Source organism: Strix uralensis, chromosome 9, assembly GCF_047716275.1.
Source record: "Strix uralensis isolate ZFMK-TIS-50842 chromosome 9, bStrUra1, whole genome shotgun sequence".
NCBI classification, from domain to species: Eukaryota; Metazoa; Chordata; class Aves; order Strigiformes; family Strigidae; genus Strix; species Strix uralensis.
The window spans coordinates 4,180,067-4,202,344 of NC_133980.1; positions in this window are offsets into that span (position 1 = coordinate 4,180,067).

Consider the following 22,278-nt stretch of genomic DNA (forward strand, 5'->3'; position numbering starts at 1 on the left):
TTAGAAACCTGAACAAAATTTCTGTTTTCATGCTGAGAATTGGCAGGGATGAACTGTTCAAATCTTAAGATAAAATGAACAAATAACTTTTAAGAAATTCTAATGTGAATATGTCTTTTTAACAATAACTTAAAGTTATTTGCTACTGTTGTTATAATCATTATTAAATATACATGTAACTGCAGAAATATAGTGGGTACAGGGGTTGGTGTTCTAAAAGCTAAGAATTAGACAGTAGTATCCTGACTCATGGGACTTTTCAAGATGATTTCTTTGGGACTTTTTGAGTAATGTGAGATGGACATTTGACCCTTTGCTATAGGTCTGTCAGCTTTTCTTTTGATTAAAAAATACAAATTTAATAAGAAAAAATACAAACAAAATAACCCAACTGAAATTACATTCTGAATTATTTAGAATTTCTCAGGAGATGAAAGCAGCATAGAAATTTCCAGGTTGGAGATAATGCATCATGATCGATAAATGAATACTATCCTTCCTAAACCCAAATATATTTGACATACATTATTAAAAAGGTATAAAATTGTCTGATTTCATTATTAATGCAAGGTTATGCTATAGCTTATGTGTGTAGCTGAGGAGGTCATACAGTACAAAGTTAGCATTTGGATTCATAGTTTTTATTTTTTAAATTATTTTATAGGATTGTAGAAGACCAGATTTCAATCTTCACCTTCCCTTCAATCTTTCTGTTTCACTTAAGTCCTCCTTGTTCTTTGGAGAGAAATGTGGGATTGGAGGGGTACTAAACAGTTCTTAAATTTAAGAGTGCATGGGGAGTATGCCTTCATAAAGACCATTCCTAAAAACCATTCCTTCCATTACTAAGGAAAAGGAGAATAAACTGATGAAAAGTAAGTGTTGACATTGCACTTGCATCGTTCATGCCTCAGTCAATTCATACCAATATGCTCCATTTTCTAAATTTGCAAACTTTTCTTTAGCAGCTCTGTCAGTTGGTTGGGTCAAGCACCTTCTAGCACTTTCTGTATAACATATTTTCCTCCCTAAAACATTCTGTTCTTTCCCTTCTTTATCTACCCTCATCTCTTCTCACCAGAGATTGTAAATGTCAGTATGTCTTGCTGATAATTTGCTGTTTAAGGCTAGCTGACTCCGGAGCAAAATCCTAATGCTTGTTATGGCTTGGCCGTGTTATTTCATTGACTGCTCCAGTCATCAGCTAATTCACTTTAAAGATATTTTTACAGTAATATGAAATATCTGTAGATATTTCTAAAGCTTTAGATATATTTTCAACAATTTTGTCTTGCAGTAAGTCCACAGACTCAGCTGTAATGGGAGTCCCACTGTGTCAGCGCTTCTTGACATAACTCTGCCCAGACAGAGAGCACCTGCCCTGAAGACATTGCCTTGTGAGTAGAAATAAGAAAGTCACGGCGTGCTGAACTTAGGCAGAGAATAGTAGTTCGTTATTTTTAAAAAAGATCACAGGTCGTATGACTGTAGATGTAGCTGGAACTCTGACTTGGGCTCTGTGCATCATTTATGGGTTCCCATCTTTACAGGTTACTGTTTCTTTACAGATATATCTTGTGTTTTTACTTTCTCTGACAAACTGTTGGAAGTCCACATGTTTACTGCCCTGAAATATGTGTGTTTTCTTTAGTCGAACTGTTTGGAAGAATACTGTGGAATGAGAGTGGAGGAATTCTTTACACCCTTGTAATTGAAAATTACTCTTTTAGGGAGAAGAGGGATAGTTGTTCTATATTTCCCACTTCAAAAATAGTACGTGGATTACTTACATTTTTTTCACCGTTTTTTTCTAAGTTGCACTATAATCTTCAGTAATGTATCACTTAGTGCCAGCTAGATTACAGAAGTGTCCTATAAAGTTCAAATCCAGCTCTACAGAATAAAGAGATCCCCTTCTAATGTGGAAAATAGAGTTTACCCTCCTCTTGTATACTCAAAAGCAATGAATTTACTTGAGTCTTTCTGCAATGGAAATACTCACTGTTGTGTGTCATTCCAAGACAGACTGTCTTGAGATTCCAGTACTTTATAATCGAGCAAGAAATATTGAGAACTGTTTTACTTACAAGTAACACAATCCTTTTACAAACTTTTCTACTTAATTTTCACGTTTTCTACTTTTGTGTTTTGAAGCTGTGCCTGATAGGCAATTTGACGCCCACATTTTTTTTTTTTTTTCTGCAAAGCATAAATCTTGTGAACCTCTCTGAAAGATCCAATTTCCAGGTCGCTCTTAGTGATAGTTGACAGACTTGTAAATCTTATCAGGGATTGTTCACAGATAAACTTAAAAGCATGCAAAATGGAAACTTTTAAAGCTTCATACTTTACTATGAAATGAATAGGCACCGTGAAGACTTCTGCAGATTTAAAAGTGTTTTCACTTCCTATGTAATGTGTGAATTATCCTGAATCACTAAAACCATCTCTGGTGATGTGCTAAAATTTTCAAAGAAATTCAAGCAAATATGAACTGAAGTAGAAACATATCTTGTAATATCATTATTTTTTATTAGTATATGCAAACTGATGCTTACTCTGTTAAAAAAGATAATCAAAAGAAAACAAGAACCATTTATATGTCTGTAAATGTATACAGAGCATTTTAGGAGAGATGGAGTACATATAAAAAGTGGCATCTCCACCACTAGCCTGCTTTATCACTTGTCAGCCCCAGCCAGTGGTCTCTGTATTCTGGTTATTAGGTGCCTAGGCCACTTTTAGTATCTACTCTTTATAGTTTTCTTCTATTCTTGTATCTATCTTGCTTGCTAGAAAGGCGAGGTGAGGTCAGAACCTGTTCTTTACGCTGGTAAAAGTCAGTTTATTGAAAGTCAGACAAAATACTGTAATTTAGTTAAATATAATAGGAAGATTATGTATTATTATTTTTTATTCTCTTTAATTATGCAGGTTTAAAACCAATTGTTTATCACAGCACGATTAGATTCTTCTTACTGCTTTAAGTAGTATCTGTGTGCTTTTACAGGGATAGTATTATTAATAGAGGTACCAACACCAGCAGAAATAAAGAAGATGCATCTTTCTTTCCATTATCAGCTAGGTCCTTTAAAATACTTTCAGCTGTCCCATCTTCTCAGTAGTCACTGCTATCATCTAAGTCAAACATAAATACAAAAGAAAGAATAAGCAGCATTGCTTATCATTTTTACCTAATTTATTTTGTGGTTCCTTGTTATAGTTGTGCATCCTACTTTTTATTTTGCATGTATTATTGAAACTGTAAAGTCATTGATAAGCATGTGAATGAAACCAAATTTCAAATGTAATGGATAAAATTGATTAAGTGTTCTTACCAGAGATAATCAGTTCCAAGGTCTATGGCTGTTCCAAGGCCACAACCCTTCCTGGAAATAGAATGCAGCAAAAATTAGAAAGAAAGCAATGAATCAACCTTAAAATTCCAGAGAACATGAGAAGAAATACACTTTCAGCTTGCAGCAGTAGTATGTGCACATAAGTTCCTTTTTTTTCATTAAAGTTTAATGGAGCAGATCTTGTATAAAGTATATCCTGTTTGGAATGCAGACACTGTAATCCTTATCTCTGCCAAAATTCATCTCAATCCTGTCATCTATTAATCTACTATGCAAGCCATAGAATAAGATTGCCATGGTCTGTATTCCTCCATTTTTGCCTACTATTGACCAGTCAGCAAGAGGACATTAGGGAGATAGACACTGGTACATTCTTCATAAGTTACTCAAACCAGGAGGAGTATGCAGTAGAGGAAGATCGAATTCTGGATTTCTTGTCTGTATGAGCTGCTTTTTAAAAAGAAAATAAAATAAGCTGGAGGTTCTGTCCCTGTCTCTTGTAATCCATCTCTCTACATGCCTATCTCTATGTATGGTCCCCTACATCTTTGGTATGAGAATACTGTTGGAAATATATTCTAGGAGCCTAAATAAAATGGGAGAAAGATCTCTGTACAGGAGTAAGATCAACTTTGTGTAAGGACACCTTTTAATTTCTGTGAATTCTGTTACTTTCTGCTCTTGTCTTTCACCTCTTGGGATGCATAGGTTTAATTGGTTGCTTTTAAAAATTCCTACTGGCATCAGGATCTCATAAATGTTGGCAAAAAATTCCACTTAGGTTCCATTATTCTAAGATTGAGAGACTAAGTCTGGCAAATCTGTCTGCATAGCTAAACCTCCCCCAAATTCTCTGTGAATGGATAGCTCTGACCTACACCTGCTTGATTTCTGCAGTGACTTTATGTGGTAATCAGAATTGCACATAATTTTCCAGATGAGCTTTCAGTAGCATCTTTCCCACTGCCAGGGTGCCTTTCTGTGATTTATGCTCCATTCCCTTGTTTGCCCAGCATAGTGCTGCTTACTACTGGACAGATGGTTTTATTATTTGCAATCACCACAAGATCTCCCGTATGATTTCTGTATTCAGCAATGATTTCCATGTTTATTTTTGGTACCTAGATTATTGCCTTGCTTTTGCCAATGCTGGGTCATCTGTATCCACCCATAAACCAAATCTACTCAGTCACTGTGTAGCTGGTGGTTCTGCGGTATTATACTATTTTTCTGTTATCGTTGAAAGCAATCATTCTGGAAACTGAACACCTCTCTGCCTCATTTGTATACCAGATAATTCCAACATGCTGACCCAGTAGGTTTCCTTTAGATGCTTATTTTCTCTCTATCTTTTTGTTGTTTGCCAGTACCTCTGGCCTTGCCTAAATACAAGAACATTTTAATTCATCCATGGAAATTCGTATTTTTCTGCTTTATACTTGCATAGCATATACAGCTTTTTTTAAAGTACAAATAGGACTCATCTGATGGCCCACTGCCTTTTTTTCCTTTTGAATAACAAATGAGTTAGATGGACTAGAGAACATTTTCTTTTTTTCAACGGTAAATCTATGCCATTCATCAAGTGATGTCGTTCTATATTTGTGTTCACACAAACATTTTCTCCTTTAATACTGATTTCTCTCTTAACATTTGGGGTTCTTCTGTAGTACAAAATCCAGTTATAGCACTGTCATCACCTGAAATGGATAATGTGATTTCATCTATTAGCGTAGATGGGTACCATGTTATAACATCGCTCCTGAGTCAAGTTACATTTTAGACATAAAAATAGGGATGACTTGGTAACATGGTTAAAATGCTATTTAGTTATACCTCAGCTGCAAAACATTTTTTAGCCTGGGCAAAATATGATCTTTCTGGTGCTCAGGTAGAGTGTTTATTTTTGCAGCAATGCTGACCCACATACTGAGGCTAGGATAGCAGCTTCCCTACAGTCTCTGTAATTTATCAGATAAATATGTCTATAACCTGCTTATTTGCTCCTACAAATACTCTGAAAATTCTCTAATGGCAGCCTTTATGAGTCCTCATATCCTCAAAAATAAATTTAATCCAGATCTGATTAACAATATTACCTCATTCCATCTACTCTTGTCTTCTGCATGGAGTGGAAATGACTTACACTTGAAGAATAGGTATCCACCTCTTACCTTGTCTGCTAGAAGAAGCCTCTATATATCAATCTATTTCTGTAGAAAGACCACAGGTTGTTTTCTACATAGTCTAGAAACTACTAGTAATTGAGAAAGATATAGGATGAATATCCAAGCGTACCATCGCTAGAAATCATCAAAGAAATTAAGTAGATCTCTTATTTTATTTCATTGCTTTATATATTCATTTTTTATGCTAAGAACCTCCATCTCCTCATTCTGTCAGACTGCAAAGTCTTTATTTAATGAGTATTTGCAATGACTTGACAAATTGCTGCTCAGAGTCCTCCCCACAAATTACTGTTCATCATCAGTAGGAAAACACAGTCTCACTAAATACCAATACATGTTTCTTGAACCAAGATCATGAAGCACTTGCAGTCACCTTGGAATTGATTTGATAAATACACTGTTCCAATTAGTAACCCTGATATGTCTTCTAAAAACTTGAAAGAACTCTAATCCATATAAATTACAGGAGATCGATGTCTTTTCCTGAGCAATTCAGCAGTCCTTTCTGGAGCGTGAGCAATGATCAGCAGTAATGGGAGTGCTGGGAAGTGAGAAGGAAAGACAAAAAGGCAACGTAGGGATTGGGTCCGGGAAGAGCGATGTGAACTCTTAGGATTTAGTCACCTACTGGATGTTGCATGATATGAGATGCTCGTAGACAAAACTTTTTTCAGCATGAGAAATAAAGCTCTGGAACTTGGCTCTTGCTTCTGGACTGTGAGGCTGGCATTACTGTCCTGCTCTGACCAGGCTTGGTACAATGCACTAGCAATAGGTAATGGAACAAATGAGCAGAACTATGAAGCGTGTTGTATGATGACACCAGGCTTCTGTTTCAGCTTTATTACTCTCTCTGATATGCTCGCAGTCACTAATCGTGCTGTCCCCAAACCTGGGTTGTGGCACTGGCTTCTGAACAAGTGTTGATTTAGAAGCATACCGAGACGTGGATCAGATGATGTCTTCATGGTGTGGCTTGAGGTACATCTTAGCCGACATCGCTTTTTTTCCTTTGGTTTTCTGTGGGGTGGATATTCTGTAAAGTATTTCTGGCTGGCTCTATCTCTAGCTCTAGAATATGGTTCCAGGTCTTTATTTTCAATTGAGACATCCAGTTAACTTGTGTTCATTATTGAATGTGCCTGTCTTTTGATCTCATGTTTTTGGCTTTTTATCTGAGCACTGTGATTAGATTGCTTTTTGAATGAAATCCAAGTCTTCTGTGCCGCACTTGACAGATTCCAATAAGCCTATATTTCTGATTCATGGATACCACAGCTATAAAATTTGGCACAGGATAATTTTCCATAGCAGTAAACAAAATGAAAATCCAGAAATCAAAAAGCCTCATATAGGCAAAGGTTGTTGCCCTTTGTGCTCTGTTTATTTCTTTTCTTTTACTATTTTAAAGGCATTTGCAGAACTGAGCTTCCCTGTTACATTGTACTACATCCCAGTTTCATTTAAGTACAGAAAATACCTTTTCATTCATTCAACCATGAAGCTATTGCTGTTACAAATGGATTTTTCTATAAACATTATCCCATGTAGTCAGGTCTGGATCACATCAAAACAATCTGCTTGAAAAGAGCTGTTGTAATGCTGCCTAACCTTTTGTTTCTCCTTTGCCATCAGAAGCTCCTCTACCTATTAAGTGCCTCAATAAGAAGTCCTTCTAAATCCTCAAATCTTATTGTATCTTTATATACTTTTTTCAGTGCACATAGTTTGCAACTTCAGCTGTCTCTGATCTCTTTTTATATAGTTGATCACCACTTCAGACTAAAAGTGTATCACAGTAACATCCACAGTCTGTCCAAATTATCCATCCTCTCCACTCCTTTTGATGCTGCTTACATTTTCAACTTCCTCCATGAATACGCCATATTTCTCCTTGGAAAATTTTGATAGCCTTTCACAAGTCCTCTTCTGCCTGAACCACAAACCTCTTTTTGATTTGTCAGCCTTTTTATTCCTTTGCTTCTTTCTCTCTTCTTTGTGATCTGTGTAACCAACTTACCTTTTCAGAGATATGCTATAAAACACGTGGTATCCAATCTAACAGTATGTGGCTGTGGAAGTGCCTTTTTTTCCAATTGCAAAATGTGATATAGCATCCAGACAGAGCAGCTTTGCTTTGAGATTAAGTGCTAATTCCAGTTATTTAAACTTTCTTTGAAACTAACAGGAAGAGTGATCAGTATGACAAAATAAGGTATAGTTTTCGGTTTATATTACATTTCCTGACTTCATGGTATCAAAGCAAATAATGGTAAATGTAGACAGGGAACACAGAAACCCAAGTACAGTGGCAGAGATGAGGGCAGAACGCAGCAGGTTAGTGAACAGAGAGACTTCATTCTGCTCCCACCAGATGAAGTCGGTGGTTTAATCTTTCCTAGGCTGAGACAAGCATCAAAGAGTTAATAAACCATTAAAAGACCTGGGCCTGGCAAAGGAAAGAGAGATGAATGAATAGTGAGCAGTAGGAGCTGCCTGAAGGACGTGCTGCCTCTCTCAACAGAGTGGTGGTGCAAAGTCTTTGAATGAAGCTAATCAAGTCTGTCTTGGAAGGAAAAATTAATGTCTTAGTAAAAAAAAAAAAAAAAAGGCTTTTGTGTGTTTTACCCTTTGTCTTGTTCAGTAAACACTGCAGTCTGCCAGGAGAAGGGGATGTTAGGGAGCTGTTTCAGTTGGTGGTGCCGAGTTCAGGAGCTGCAGCCAAGGGATGTGATTTAGGATTAGTAACCCCACATGTTCCCACTAATCACCAAGTGGGCAAAAGGGCCATGTCAGCAATGAAAGCTGCAAATGGCAGCAGCAAGGGGCTTGCTTACCACTTGCAGCTCTGTTTAAGGTGCTAAACTGAACAACTCGAGGTGTAATAGTAAATCAGAAAAAAGAATGATATGGAATTATGATAGAGGGATTTATTTTTTTTTTTTTTTTAGAAAGTGTTGGAAAGTTGAAAAGTAACATCTGTCTTTCCAAACTAAAATATCACAGTTGTCATTTTCTGTTAAGGAAATTAATAACTATTTGTAGGAGAGCTTGCTTTCTCAGCCTGTTAACAGCTCTTCCTCCTTATTCTTAACTATGTAAATTAAACAAAGAGGATAAAACTTGCATCATCTGATTCAGTGAAAGTTCTTGCCACCTGCTACCGTGTTATTGAGTAATATTTCATCAGGATGGTAGTGCATCTGTATTGATGTATTACATTGATGCATCATTAGGGGAACTGTATTCTTTGATATATTAGTCAATAACAGTCCTAAGGAGGAAAATATTTTGAAAAGTCGAACGCCAAAATCTTATTTTAAAAGTTACCCATAAATGCACTGTAAATGGAAGATATTGACAGCTCATGTTCCTATGTTATCTTTCTGAGTGTGAAAGTCCGTGTACTGGGTGATCAGAATCCATTTTGCACATTGTCCTTGTTACAGGCTTCAGTGTAAATAGAATACAAGGAAATAATGATAGAAGGAGAAGAAAGCGTCTGTCTACTGATCTAGGGAAAAGGGCAGAGAGGTCCCTCACACCCTAAGCCTGATGCTTTACCAGCCAAATTCAGATGTCTGGTGGATTGCTCTCATGGAAGAACCTTGCAAGATTTAGACTTGAAATCTGTATCAGACTGTGTAATGAACCTTTTACATTTCTACTTAAGTGATTCTTTTGAATAGATACAATCTTAACACATTGTCATCATCTGCCCCTCTCTCTCTAATTAACATTCTGTGCTGATGATCACAATTTTAGGCTGCTGATACAGCTTTGTTACTTATCTAGGTAACTGATACACCTATAGATGCATCTATTTATTAGAAGCAAATTGAAAGAGATAAATGGGGTTTAATTTAAAGCAGTTGTTACCTCACGTTGAGTGGGTGGGAATGTGAAGTATGGGTGAACAATTACAAGTGTCAAGAAGTAGACATAAATATGTTTTGTTTACCATTCTTGAAACCCTTGTTTGTCAAGGATAGACAAAAATACTTTTTATTGTACAGAGATAAGAATTTAACCTTCAGTATGCAAATTATTTAGTAGATATCATGACCTTATTAAGGCTAAGTGCTTTTCCTCCATTCTTGGCACTTTAAAGAAACTCCATTTAAGCAAGACTGACAATAAAATGATTGTTCCTCTATGGTTATGCAGGCAAATAACTAACTTAGTACATGACTATTCTCATCTTAGGCAAAAATATTTTCTAGTGAGCAATTTTTCAATTAAATTTCTTAATTGGCAAACAGGTATATATGTTTTTTTCTAAGTTGGGTAATAACTAGTGATAATGGGGACACATGAAATACTAAAGAAAATAAATATTTGTGAACTATGAAAAAGTTAAATTAATATTCATTTGGGACTTTATAAATCAATATTTTTACAGTGATTTGATAACTATGAATGAAGTTTTATAAGCCTTGTTATTAAATATCTTGTAGTGCAGAGCTCCTTTTGTGAGCTGACTCTTTTCCAACACCAATGGTAGCTGCCTTAGTGTTCATATATTGAGTGATATCCAGATCTGCAAGGGTCATAATTTGGGGACAGTGGTGTACATTTTCCATATTTGGTCTCAGTTTGAAGAACATGAAAATAAGCTTCCACACTATATTTTGACCCTCATAATATTAAACAAGAGAATAAAAGTATTAACTATATCTGCATATTTATTTTATAGTGATAAAACCTTGTGGTTGTATATAACAGACATTTAGACTGGAGAACTGTAATTTCATTCAAGCCAGCTTTCATATGTCTCTTCACTAGATGAACCTGAACCTATATCCAGGATCCACAACAGCTTTCTCAGGAAAGGTGAGGTCCAGAGCTAAATTGCAGTGAACCATTTGCCTTTAAAACCAGATTGAAGTGGACAGTGGTTCAAAATTATACAACTTTTCTATTTCTCAGGATTAATATCTAATATTGTAGCCAGAAAGGTGACGTCTAGAATGAATTGGGTTCTGCTGCTGATTGAAAATGCCGAAGTTTTCCTACCTGTGTCAGCTCAGTCCACATTTTCAGTGAAATTATTTATTCAAGAAGAAACAGAAAGGGAAGAATAAATTTCTGCAGTTAAACTGAAGAGTGAAACTTAGGAGCTGACAGCAATTTTTATTTGCAGTTTGACCACAACAAATTTCATGATCCTGTACCTTAAACGAGTTTTATATATATTCTGTGCAGCTGACACAGTCCTTTCCATTATGTGGGAATAATGAAAAAAATGACTGATCCCTCTCTATAGAAACAGGTGAAAGAAAAATAGGAAGATGCATAATCTGATACAGTTCTGACATGACAAAAGCAGTTTCACTTTGCAAATTTTCTAGCTAGTATACTACAACACATAGAACATATATTTAGTCTGGAAACCCACATATGGTAAGTCAGGTGGACTTTCACCTTTGTAATTGATCTCTGTGGTCTGGGAACCCAATCCAGCCCCTTGCAACAAGGACTTCTTTTCAGCACATCTCCCTTTCTCGTTCCCTACATTATACTTTCCTTGAATTTCCTGGAATTATCACCTCCTGGACATAGAAATCAGTATCAAACCTCAAACAAATCCTCAAAATAGAACAAAAGTCTGAAATCTCAGGAAAAAAAAAAAACAACTTGAGAGTGAAAACAAAATAAATCTCCTAAAGTCTGTCTTGCTTCAGCTGTCCAAGAACATTGCCATTCATTTTTGACACTCTCGTGGTTGCTATAATTAGTGTGATTCCCAAATTGAAATGTTATTTTACAGAAAAAGTCTGAGAAATTTGTCAGAACTGTCATTCTTGCAGAAAGTTTTGGCTTGATAGCGTCAGCATTTTCTGACTAAAATGATTTGTAGAAACAAAAAAATTCTGACACTAGATTTATTAATGTTTTCCCTCAGTACCAAGCCAACAGGAAGGAAATTATGATAGAGAGAGATGTATTTGAGACACAGTAGTTCTCAAGCTATCCCCAAGGACAGTGTAGTTCTGCACTAGAGCAGGTCTTTTCTAATAACCCTAGTGCAGCTCCTAACATAATGGGTCACTTTTTTCTCTCACCTAAAGAACCACTAGAGAGTTTTACCCAATAATAATGAAATTAATCTTGTTAAAACTGAATTTTCTTCTGTTGGATACTGACCTGATAGCCTAAATTATTTTTGAACTAAATTAATAAATTCTTTGTCTCTATTTATCATTTAGGAGATGAGATGCAAAAAAAATTTCATCAGGTTAAAAGAGAAAAAAAACTATGTCCCTGATCAATGTTTATCTTTCTGTTTAATCTTGAAATTATCTTTAGTGTCTTGGCTCTCCAAAGCAGATGGGCTGTAGGCTTGCTGTAAATCAACCTTAAAGTAGCTGTCTGTCTTAATGTGTTGGGTTGTAAAATGTAGGTGCTACTGGAATTGTATGGAGTCCACAGTGCTTCTTTCCCAGTTTTGCTGTCATTTCTTTATCACTTTTTCACACACTGTTTGTAATTTCAATACAACTTAATTTGCTTTTTCTAATAACTCAAAATGTGATCCTGTGTTGTCTGCTAAATATTTCACTTGGTACGTTCCCATCACCACTTCTGTTGCGGTGCCTGAATGCACAGTGTTTATCTCCCGCCTTTACCTGAAGCTCTTTTGATTCTACCTTGTTCCCACCAAACAGTTGTCATTGCCATGCCGAAATAGCAACAGATGTTATCCCAAATAAATCAGTAAATTGTTTGCTATTTATGTGCCAGATGATGACAACACCTATGCAGCACAGGACACGCAAATCTGAAGATGCAGCTAGAACTCTTCCCTAAGTTTTTTTATAATTTTACTAATGTAAATATTTTTATTGTTTGTGGGTTTGTAATACACTACCACACCTGTTTCTGTTACCCTGTTTTTAGCACTTTTCCTGTAGCAGTAAAATACTTTCTATAACCTGCAGGCTAAAAAACAGGCTTGGGAAAGGAAGATCTGAGCTGCAGATGGATTACATGAATAACTTGGGACAGAACAGTCTGTGAGTTGTACAAAGTTATCCATCTCCTGACTTTGCCAGGAGCTCATCATTCGATGATCTGTTACAGTAAAAGAACAGTATATAAAAACTTTGATCAAATGAGTAAGAACTTTCTCTGTTTCCAGCAGACAGAATGCATTCCTAAAATTACATTTAACTTCCTCGTTTTGCTTTTGTTTCCATTGTGCCTTTGAACTTGACGGTAAAGATTCTAATTAATTATTTTTAGATTTCTGGAGTTGCAGAGTAATGTTTCTTCATCATGTCAACAAAGTCACCAGTTTTGCAAGTAGGTCTCCATTTGGTATTTTTAGGAAGGGCTCCATATGTGCATTACAACTGCTAGAACATATCAGGAAATAAAGAGGAAGCTTAAGTTCAGATCTGAAATTATCGCCTTTGAATTTCGCTAGAATTAAAGGAAAATATTTCTTTACCTATCATTTCCTCCGCTCATCTTACATGTGTTTCACCAGTAGGCAAGGAGCATCTTGAACGGCTGTAATTTTACCAAAACTGGCAAAAATACAGATCAACAAATAAGGTTTCTTTTTGTAAATATAACTAAGGAGCAGGAATAAAATTAAATAATTTGGGGGAAAAAGTCACAGTTTTGGGGTAGCTGTAAGGGAGAAAGTTATCCAGATCTCTAGCAAATTAATACGAGTCAATCCTTTGCAGACAACATAGGAACTGGGAGGGGGAGAAGGAAAAGTTGTGCTCAGCCACTATGAAAATGGGCTTAAGCTGCTATTGTTTAGCTATTTCTCATTGTAATTGTTGAACCATATTTAAAAAGAGAGTCTGGATTTTTTAACTTTTGTAACTTTCTTTGAGCAAAAATCATACTATTTCTTACTAACAGAAAGCCTCGTACTGACATCCCTCTCTTTTTCGAAAGGTTTACCTGTTTTTACTTGCTCATGCATTGAGCCAATCTGCAGGGAGAATTAATATATTAGATATACCAAGCCAGCTCATTTTTCTTCTGTCACTTTTGCCATGATTAATGATAGTGAAAGTGTGTTTAACTCTGTTCCAAATGACACTTCTGGTATTGCTCAGTGCTTGGATTTTTTTGAGTCTGTTATCATTAACTAAAAATAAATTCAAGTTAAACTGCAAAGGCAGATAAAACCATTTCTTTCTCTTTCTTGTTTATTCTTGTTTTGTCCTTTTGTACTGACTGCATTTATGCATTCAAATATTTTGAACATTTTCAGCAACTGTAAAGATTATGCAGTTAAGCAGCATTTAAGCTTACTGTATTTTACAAATATAGGATGATATATTGATATCTTTAAGTGGACAGTTTCAAACTCATAATTGTTAATGTACCTAAAGAGCTCTGGGCCCTGAAGTGGCTGGGAAATAAAAATCTGTCTGACATCTGATAAACCAGCTTTAAAGAGGATCAATACCTAAATCTATCATGTGCCTTTGTAACAATATGCTGCCCTATAACACCGCACAAAAAATAGTCAGGAAACCATTAAGTACAGGAAACACTTCTAACCAGGTTTCTTGTAAACCAGAAAAAAGAGGCGGGGCAGGAAGGGTGGAAAGGGGTTGTTGATAGAATTGCAAAGAAAGAATTTTAAGGCTCCGGGTGCCCTTGGGTTAAATGTAAATCTCCTCCTTGCAGAAGGGCCCCCCTGGGTCCCTGGGACCTCCTGGGCTCTTTTTATAACCTTTAGATCCTCTTAAGATGTTAACAGATAAGAACGATATAATGATTATCACTGATTTTTCCCTTCTTTTCTCTCTCATGAATGACTTGAAATTATATTCCTACCAGTAGGTGGGGGTAGAAATTCCCACCACTGATCAGTAGGAGAGTGAGCACTTCCAGTATATATTCAGACAGTACTGAAAAGCCTTGAACGAAGTGCTCGGCAGGTGTATGCTTTCAGTGCTCCTCTTAACAAGACCGTAGTAGATTGATAGATATTATCTTTAGTGAATATTTACAACACGTTGTGAGTGTCTCCTGGTTTTGAGTCACTGCAAAGCAAAACTACCTATTATCAAAGCATATTATTTCATAAGCAACCTGCCCATCAACCAGCTAGAAAGAGGAAAAAAAAAATGCATTATTAATGCAGATTGGTAATACTGTGTGAAAACTGTTCAGCCACTGTGAAAACTGCTCATCCACCAACAAGCAAAAAGAAAATTTGAATTATTAATGTGTATTATTAATTCTACCCAAAATCCCTTAAAGGGAAATGAAAGGTTTCAGCATTTCTTATGAAGAGATTTTAGAGTGGTGAAACCAGTATATGCATAGCAGCTGTCTACAGCATATTAAAAGAGCATAAATAATGAATGAGTCATGGAGCATCATCCCACAAGAAAAGCAAAATATGCATTGTTAATGTATATTATTTGTATTAAATGAAATCCCAAGAAAGATAATTTTAGGAACTGGAGAGTGACTGTCTTTTGCAGACTTACTGAATAATCAATGGACAAAAAGAAATCATATATCATGAATGTGCTTTATCTGTTTTACCAGCTTCGCTTTGAGAATTTCAAAATCCTGTTTGAAAAATTGATTTGACTCAGTGGAAGTTACTGTTTGTGTTGCAGTGATGAAGGGGCAGAAATGGAATATGGTGCATTCAGTCATCCCCACACCAAGTGTTGCCCATGGGGTCAGAGATGTATATTGCTGAAACAGGACACAAAGGGAAGAAAAACAGCGAGGGTTGGGAAACGGTTAGATTTCTTGTCAGATTGACGCAAAACTCAGCTGTTTGTTCTGTTCAGGGTGGACAGCTATATTTTTTTTTTTTCCTTTTTTTCTGACAAGGTACAGGAAAATAGATAGGAAGTATGGAAGTTGATGTAAAAGATAAAGGGTAAAGTGATGTACCGGTTGGACTTCATCCTTCATTAGTTTGTGCTTTTGCTCCAAAAAGCTTTTCTGTTTTCCCTGAGGTTTAGGGATGTGCCTTTGGCTTTAGTAGGAAAGCAGAAACAAACATGCACAAATGTCCTATTTACGTCATCTTTGAAACTGTATAGTACATAGCCCAAGAGCTTCAGCAAAGCTATTAAAACTATAATCTATGTCAAATATGCTAGGTCAAGAAAATAAATTAGATACATTTTATTTCACAGAATCTCTTGGTTTCAGGTCACTGAGCCAATTTCTTAAAACATGATACATATTTAAGACCATTTTATAGGATTAGAACACATTATCAGATGTACTCTGTAGATCAGGCCTAACTTATCTTGGTGTTCCAAATCACAATGTTTTTATTGAATGTCTAGTCTGTTCTGCCAACAGGAATTTTGAATGGGAAATCTTACAGGCCGGATTGGTCTGGTGTTTGAAGCCTAAAGGTGGCAGTAAGTATGTAAAGCAATTTTTCAAAGCGTGATTGCTGTACTAACATTGGAGTCCATGGCAGCTGGTCCAGGTGCATGGCCTAAATCCTCACTAGAAGCATATGTGAGTAGGTTGGGTAGTTACTCATTCCAGGTGAAATACATCCCTAGATGTAGAATAGTAAGCATCTGTGTGTCTCTGTGTTGCCCTAACCCTGCACCAGCTAATGGCTTGGTGTGACACTGCACTGAGGCTACCTTTGCCTGTAAAGTGGTTCTATTGATCTGCTAAAAGGATTATTTTGAGGGTGAATGTGGTTTTATCCAGCCTTGTGAACTTTTTACTCATCTGCATCATCCCAGAGGAGATTATGTGTCTTTCTGTCTATGGTACTTTTATGGTTGTCATCCACACTGGCTGAGCCCTCGCAGTCTTCAGTGCCTTTCCCCCCTCAGCCTGGGGAGACTAAGGCACAGAAGGAGTAAATGGATTTTGGAAGGTCTTTGAGGAAGTTTATGTTGGGGAAGTGCAAAAACAAAGCCTCAAGATGAAAGATTAGAGCTGCAGTTGCTGCCCTGTCTTTCCTCTCCTGTGAGGAGTACCTGTGGAGTAAGGGACAGCAGTAGGTTAGTGCAGAGGGGTGTGAGAGGATGTATGGGGCATGGCGAGAAGCATGGTCCCTTTTGTCACTCTTTGAAGACATATTCAGCCATCAAATCTTTTACCTTCATCTTCAATTTGTTTTGCAGGTTTATTTTGATTACATTGCTAAAAACCAAATTTTGAGTATTATTTTTAAATATCAAAAGAAACTTCTTTACCCAGCAGATTGGCTAAGCTTTAAAAGACAAAACACGTTTTAGTTTATACACTCTTATTTTTGCAGACCTGAACAACAGCAGAACAGATGGTTCAGCTGGTAATGGAGGTAAAAGGCTCTGCAGATTAAAAAATTGTTGGCTATTTTTATTCCATTTCTGCTTTGGCATTTTGCCTCACTTTTGCATCATTGCCTATCATATAAAATGAGGCATTTCTGAATCTTCTCAACTTTTTAAAACTCCTTCTAATGATGCATGTTTTATTCTGTGTAGGAGATCAGACAACCTCAAAAGTGAAATTTGACCCGAAGAAGTAAAGATAGAGAATTAAATGTAATGGGGTCTCTCTGGAATTTCTGATAAAATTAATATTTTGGCTTAGGATTTTTTTCTCCTTCCATTAAAGTCACTTGCCTTAAACAGGCTGAGTTAAGAATTTGCTCTTTGAAAATATTTTTGTCCCAACACAAATTTATCAGTGTAATATGGGTGTAGTTGCCTTCTATGCCAGTTAGTTAACCTCTGTTACCAAATTAGGATTTAAGGGAGTTTAAAAAAAAAAAAAAAAAAAAAATCATAGTTTATCTTCATGCTGTCACAGCTCATGGTCAGTGTTGACTTAAAGAACATTTGATTGCATTTGTTGTGTCTCGCTGCTAAGGTCATCCTTCAGAAAAATGTCTTGCTCCTTTCAGGCTTCTCAGGTGATTCACTACAAAATACCTGCAAATAGTCAAAAATCAAAATGTTTACATATGTTGCAGTCTTGCCAAATCGGTGGGACTGTTTATGCATTTAAAGTGAAATGCCCACTTAAATGTTTTGTTGAGTCAGTGTCTTGATCTGACAAGCGATGAGGATGATCTCTGTCCTGGCAGTCCCTGTGTGCAGTGCTGTTTCATATGATAAAAAAATCACAGCCCCAAAGGAAGGGCTTTTCTGCAGCGTCGGCTGCTCTGAAGGTTGCACTGATCTTTGAGATTCATCAAATGTTTTTTTAATGTGTTGACCTGAGTGTTAGTTTTTCTTAGTGTAGCCACTGTATTAATGCCAGAAACATGGATAGATTTGGCAGCAATAATTGATCAGACCAAAGAAGCTACTCTTAAATTCTGTAGAGATTGAGTTTAAAAATAGCCTACAACTCCCTTTTTCTATTGAGAAGTCTTCAGCTGCCAATCTTCATCTCTATATACCAAAGAGCCCCTTCTGTGCTGTGGAGGCAAGGGGCTGCTGGCTAAAGTTCAGAGGGGTTCTGTGCTTGGAGCAATATAGGCTAGAGATCCTAAAAAAAAAAAGCCTGGTTTTCCTCATGTGCCTGCAAAGAATTTCTGGCTTGTCCTCAGTGCCCCCACACAAATCCCTCACTTTGCTTACATCTTTTCCCCCACCATCTGTGCCTTCAGTTGTTTGTTTCCTCTCTTTTCAATGGGTACCATTTTTTAATAATCACTGTGATATCCACAGAGACAGTATTTAAGAAATCTGAGTACTTACAATCTTCTTACCTTAATTGAATGTTTATCTCAGCTATTAAATATTCTTGAGAGTTCTTTTATAGAAAAACCTTGAGATATACATTAAAATTAATGTGGTTTGTTTGTTTATCTTCCAGAAAAGGAAAACATGCACAAATGTTTCAAGTCTCCCTGGTAATGTGCAAAGGTGAGAACTAGGATGAAACTGTGATGGGTGCAATGAAACTGGGAGCAGACAGAAACTGTTCTTCTAATGTTACAAACATACACGTAGTTCTACAAGTACAACACAGGCTGACTTACTAGTTAACATGAAGAATAGTTTTATTAAAGATATTCTGCAAAATTAAGGAAAAAAATCGATAATTAAGGTAAATCCTTAACATTGAAACTGTAATGTTACCAAGACTTTTGAGTCATACAAAGCAGGCAGAGGCAGCTATTCAACTTGGTTCTGGGGCCCTAGGTCACAAAAGATGTGAAACTGCATTAAATTACAGTGCTGACATGGTAGGCACGAGAAAAGCCGAGAAAAAATGGATTCTGTGGGTAGGGATGGAATATTTTAGACAAGCTAATTACTTCATGCAGAAAATGAGTTACCACTTAATACTTGTGGCATCCTTTAAAATTGTTTCTTACTTTAGGACTCATTTTCAGTTATTTTTTTCATTCTGAATGAAGGTACTTTGCCTTATGAGTGCTGGCTAATGTACAGAAATTAAGCTTGCCAGTGTCACAAATCAGACTTGTGGGTGCTGAAAGAACATAAAATTGTGGAAATCAGAGCCTACACTTTTATCTAGAAAGTGCAAAAGATGCAGGTGGAAACCTGTAATCTTAAATGTAAGATTCTACCTAGGAACCACGAAAAGGTAAATATGAGAACTATGGTAGTTGCATGCTTCTCTACCTGCATCACATTGTGTGTGCATATCTGAGATTGCAGTATTTAGTGAGGGAAAAACTCAGAAACAGTGAATTAAACTCTGAAATGAGAAAAACTCCATAGCACAAGGACTGGACCAGTGAAATTATGGTTCGGTGGTTTAGCTGAGCTGATCCTCAGCTAATAGGGGTACTCATTTCTGACATCTGCATTTTGGAATATAACAGGGTAAAAATCACAATCAAGATCATTAATAAAGTGAGTAAAAGGTATCTATTAATAGCCTGAATCAGTGTTAGATAAATTTTATCACTTTTTCCTGCTAAGCTTTTGTCATGATATTCTAATATCCAAGTGGCTGCAGTTTGTTAAAGCACAAAACAGAGATTATAACAGTATCTTAAGGAACTGGACAGGAAAAAAAAAAAAGTGATATTAAAATACAGTGGTTTCTAACATCCTGGTTTGTCTGGGTTCAAGGACACTTTTTGAAGGAGTAATGTAATAATTACTGGCACTGATAACGCTGACAACAAGGCTGATTCTAAAATGATAGTGGAATATAAAGGGAGTTTGGCAGTCATTCAAATAATTGGTTTGAGAAATGCAAAATAAGCAACCAACAATTTAAATAAATGCAGATTATATGTAGTGAGTTTGGGGATTTATTCCATTAGTCATAATACAGAAGAAAGAGTAACAAGTTTAAAAGGTTAATTATTATTTAAAAAAAAATAGTAAATGACCTAAAAGAAAAATAGGATGAATAGAAAATTACTAAAGTATTAACTTAGCAAAATGATCTTACAGTGAATAAGTTGAGCTCTATTAAATTGAGTATATATGTATTTCTTTTGATTCTTATAAGAAAATAAGCTTTACTGTTTCAGGGTGATTATATTGAATTGTTTGCAAGAATATAGGAACTCAAGTAGCGTTGTGAAAACTTAGCAAAATAAGTAAAATAGAGAAAGTTCACAAAAGTTGCAGTGTCTAGACTTCAGTGATATATTTGTACAGAATAACAATGAGATTTCATGGCTTAAAATCATCTGCAGGTCATAAATCTGTGGGATGAATCCCATTAATTTTCCATCAGGACCCAAAGAAAAGGTGTTAGGAAGGAATAACAAGAATGTTCAGAAGACATCGCAACTGTAATTCCAGGAAAATTCAGTTATGTAATCTGTCCTCATAGTCAGTTGGACATTCACAATAAAGAAAACTTTACCCTCATTTTAAATACTTCTACTGAAACTGCTAGAGTGGAAATCACGATGGTTAGGTTCATTATTGTCAGTGCTTCCATTAACAAAGCAGATACAGAGCACATCCTTATTCACAAGGTAGTATCTCCTGGTTGATGGCGTGAGTGACAGGTCCGAGGCCTTTGGGCTTCATTTAAGGAAGTTTCATGGACTAAGACTTCAGCTCTAGTACACTGGCATAGTTCCACTGAGTTCCACTTAACATCTCGAGTAGTGAAGGTAGTTTAACCTCTCATCTTCCAAGGCTGAACAAATGAGTTCCTTCCTTTGACTTGAACCATTGATTTTTGAAACTCAAGAGTCATTGTTGACCCTCTCACTGTATTTACACACCCCCCCCCCCCCCATTAATTATAGCTGGGATCTAACTGTGAAGGAGTGTAAAGCAATTATAAAGGCAGTGATAAAAATGCTCCCTCTACTGTATGTCTGAAATGTTGTTTGAGGTCCCTGTAAGTCCATGCTCTGAATTGTAGAAAAGCAAAGGGACTGATTGTAGAGGTGAACTGAATAGCAAATAGCAATGTTTAGTTTGCTGAAGTTCTTATGGAAACAGAACTAAGACATTAGTAGTTGTTGTTCACTTGCTCTTAATAAGCAGTGCTTAAAAGAATAGGGATGAGGAAGAAGAATTGTCATTAGAAATGGAGCTTTTTTTGTCTTCTGTGTTCCGGTCTCTCGTTTCATCCTCTGTTCCTCCTTTCCTTCCCTTCTCTGCTGCAGTAAATATTGATTTGTGGGCAGGAACAACAAGGGCTTTGCCTGTGCACATTCTGATCTCATCGGACAGGGAGGTGAATAGGAAAGGGCAATCCTTAATGACATTTTCCTGAGCCCAGAAATTGCTCTGATATTTAAAAAAACAACATTATGCTGAAAACCAAAAATAGTTGTCATTGGGAATCAGAGGTAGGCTTGTGCTGCTGAAGAGTTCTTAAAGGCGGAACTCTCAAAGAATCTCCTTAGGTACTACATAAACTGTCTAGTACTACTCAGAACAGTTTTATTTTATTTTTAAAACATAAATGTAAGTAATGGAGTTGTGTATTAGAGCAGGAGGGGAGAAAGAGATAGCAATTTAATTGTCAGTGTAAAACTTATGGATTACAAGTAGGATTCTGTAGTCCTGCCTAGTGGAGAGCTCCAAGGTAGTGTACTTAAGAGTCAGGTCAGTGGCCTGACACCATTCTCAGTGAAGTTAGAAATGACAATGTTATTTTAAGGTTTGTTGTGGGGCTATTGCATTGTTTTACAGCTGGTCCTCTGGGTTTTTAATCTTATAAAAGTACATGGCAAATAGACCGTTCCAAGCATGAGCTGCACAGAGTGCCCGTGTACAGTGTGCTGCACGGGGAATTGCTCATCTGTCATCAGCTGGAGAATGATCCAGACCAGACCTTAACACTTCAGAATTATGACAGCATATGCTGGATGAATGGAAAGTTCTTGCTTACAGCAGAGATATATTTCATCTATTTAAATGTCATACCAGTGCCGTTAGTATTCATGGGTTCAGGGAAGGTCGGGTTCTCAGCTACTTCTTGTCTGACCTCACAAAATGCAAGCTTGAAGTCAGTCTCACAGCTCAAATGTTCAGCATGATTCAGATATCTACACGCTAGTAACACTGGTCTCAAAACCTTCATGATGAAGTACATAATCTGCTATTTGATTTCTTTCCAAACCCATCTATATTCCTTAGAAATCTCAGCTTTGTATCTTAATCAGTTTTCTTATGTTCATCGGTAATGACAAAATGAGGAAGCTTTCTCAAGAGAACCAGGCCAGTTAGCTTACAAACAGCTGCACATCTCATTTTAGTGTCAAACCAGAATGCGCAGTGCAACAATATCAGAAAGATGTATTTGGTTTAACCAAGACTTTAGAGTTATATTCAGGAGAGTAATTAGGCCAGCAC